We start from the raw sequence: 2,642 nt of genomic DNA, 5'->3' as shown, positions 1-2,642 counted from the left end.
TGCCACACCCGTTTATAGGGTGGACCCATTCTTATATCCATCCACAGATCGTAATTTTGACCTGAACCAGAGAACGCTCAATCTCCAATTCAGTACCCCCAGAGGTTTAATTTGTTATAAGAATATGAAGGACTTTACGACCCGACAGATTTAGCATGCACCATTTACTACACGGAGAGTCTTCCGCCGGTTGACAATTACTTTAGTAAGCTTTATTTATAAAGTCAGGGTTCCATAGAGAGAAGGCTGATCGAAACTTTAGGAATTTGTCATTGAAAAAAAAAATTGGAATCGTTGCTTTAGTAGAGTAAACAAAATAAAAAACGGGTATTCATTATTTATGATCAGCCGACCATTTTAGAGATTAAAAACAAAATCTAAACCCCATCCCTCCTGACGGATGGTTTTAGCAATGTAAAGATAAAATTAATTTTCTTTTAGAAACCACTCAGAACGAGCTTTTTCCATCTATTTGGCGCAATGCCAAACAGTGCGATCATCAATGTTGCTCACTTCAACAGAAGTTGAGCAACCGCTTCACGCTCAGGAGGAAGCCCCATTCCACATCATCGTGGTTGGGTTTTCTGCGAAGTTCGGTGAGTGAACTCGCTAATCATACTATAGAAATGATCCTATGAAGTATGATCTTAATCCAAGCTCGTTTTTGGTAATACTAATATTCAAAGATCTGTAACATATGTTGGTAGATATTGATATTCAAAGTTTTTTTTTTTTTCAAATGTTCAATGTTAGTGCAGATTTTGATCATAATGTTTTATGTTTCGTATAGCGAAACACACAATTATAATATAATAATCACTCCACGTTTCTTCTAAGACAAAATGCTAATAAAATTGCCACATTTAATTCCACGTTTTTCTGACAAAGTTACGCTTATTCTTTACGAAATCAGGAAAGGCCCACAGAACTAATTGGATATACGATGAAAAGTAACGCCTACTTTCTCCTAATGTTCGGAAAGTGGCAGTGATATTTTTTAGCAAAGCGATGCGCAAGGAGAAAAAAAATTTCAAAATCACAAAAATACCTAAATCATAGGCATGGTTTTAAGCTGATGTAGTCCCAATTTTATTATCGATTGTGAAAGATAAGTTTTCGAATCAAGATGCAAAATGATACGCCCACTACTTTTAATTATTCCTTTTTAATTGTTTAATCATAAAATAGACAAGAATTCTTTAATATAAATTAAAGATGATTTTGTAGAAAAATAATATATAAAATGTATAATAATAATAATTGTATCAATATTAAAATAATAAATATTGCATAAAAATTTCCTTTTCATTTTGAAAAATTAAATAGTTGTAGTAATAATAAATTGTTACGACTCCAACAAACTGAGGTCACAAAATTGTAAATTTGCAGAAACACAGACAGATAAATGTAGTTTTGGTCAATTAGTATTTTTCCTAAACGATAAATATAAATTTCCTAAATAAATATTTGTAGCCAAAATATTTTATCTAAATAATCAAATAATTTTCTAAATAATAATTAAAAAAAAAAACTAATTTTCCACGTATGAATTTTGTGTATTGCCGGAAGTTTATAAAAAGACAATTTAATAGTTTGATCCAAAAAAAATTATACATTATATATAAGTTCAAATTCAAGTTTGCAGTTAAATTCGCTTCCAGATTATTAAAGGACAAGCATTTTATTTTAAAGCATGAGAATAAAGCAATAAATCAATCACATAGTAGCTTGTTTATTTATAATTATATAGTCTTTACAAACTAATCATACTACAGATTTAACTACTTGCTAATCATTCTATAGAAAAGATCCTATGAAGTATGATCTTAATTCCAAACTGGATACGGGTGAAATCTCAGTAATTGGCGCGAAGGGCCACTATCCGATTCTGGTAAGTTCTGCGTACTTAATATGAAATAAAAGAAATGTAATGCACAGTATAAAACTGTGGAATCCTGGAAAGATGAAATTTTGGATGTAGTGGAAATCCACGTCTAGTTCTGACTCTCGAGGAGAAGAGAACGAAGCAGCTTAACAAAGTCTTCATCCTTTTAACATTCCATCATCTCTTTGAAGAGCCGTAAAAAACGGCTGGCATTATCCGTGGATTTCTTGTCATGAGCTTTTCTATCTTTTGGCAGTCTCCTGGGTCTTGTACCGCAGCCCGTTTCTTAATTCTCTATTTGCTCTAGGTAATACTTAATACAAATTGTTTTTGGTAATACTTACATTCAAAAATCTTTAATGCTTTAATGTAATGGTATTGTTCGTGGTCCCTGCCTTTAGGCATTTGCCACTTCATCATAAGTTCATTACATGCGCAACGAAAGTGAAAGTCATAAAGTAGTAATTCGCAATATGATCAAATGATTACAAAACGAAAAACAAAAAGCAAAATTACAGGAAAAAATAAATTCCGATTAATATAATTCCGTATAATAACTATAAACACGATATAAGTCCTAATAATAAAATATAAAATTGAAAAAGCGAGTTACAATAATATTACAGATATAAAAATTATATACAACAGTTGATTCGACGGGGTGATGGAGCGTCAACCAATGAGAATAGAGAAGTAGTATCTTCGGTGGGAACGCCTATTTCAAATATATCGACTTGATAAAACTAGAGTGCCTGTA

At 31.6% G+C, this 2,642-nt stretch overlaps 1 non-coding gene across 1 annotated transcript; it reads right to left on the bottom strand.

The window, feature by feature from the left end:
- Positions 1-443: 443 nt before the first annotated feature.
- LOC122269573 (small nucleolar RNA U3) lies at positions 444-649 on the bottom strand. Its single transcript, XR_006225270.1, has one exon. It is a non-coding gene; the product is annotated as a small nucleolar RNA U3 (small nucleolar RNA).
- Positions 650-2,642: the final 1,993 nt, after the last annotated feature.

The sequence above is a fragment of the Parasteatoda tepidariorum genome, chromosome 1 (genome assembly GCF_982258835.1).
Source record: "Parasteatoda tepidariorum strain Cologne lab strain chromosome 1, Ptep-v5.0, whole genome shotgun sequence".
Classification (NCBI taxonomy): domain Eukaryota; kingdom Metazoa; phylum Arthropoda; class Arachnida; order Araneae; family Theridiidae; genus Parasteatoda; species Parasteatoda tepidariorum.
Note: the sequence above shows the minus strand (reverse complement) of the source record. Positions and strands in the feature narration are given on the sequence as shown.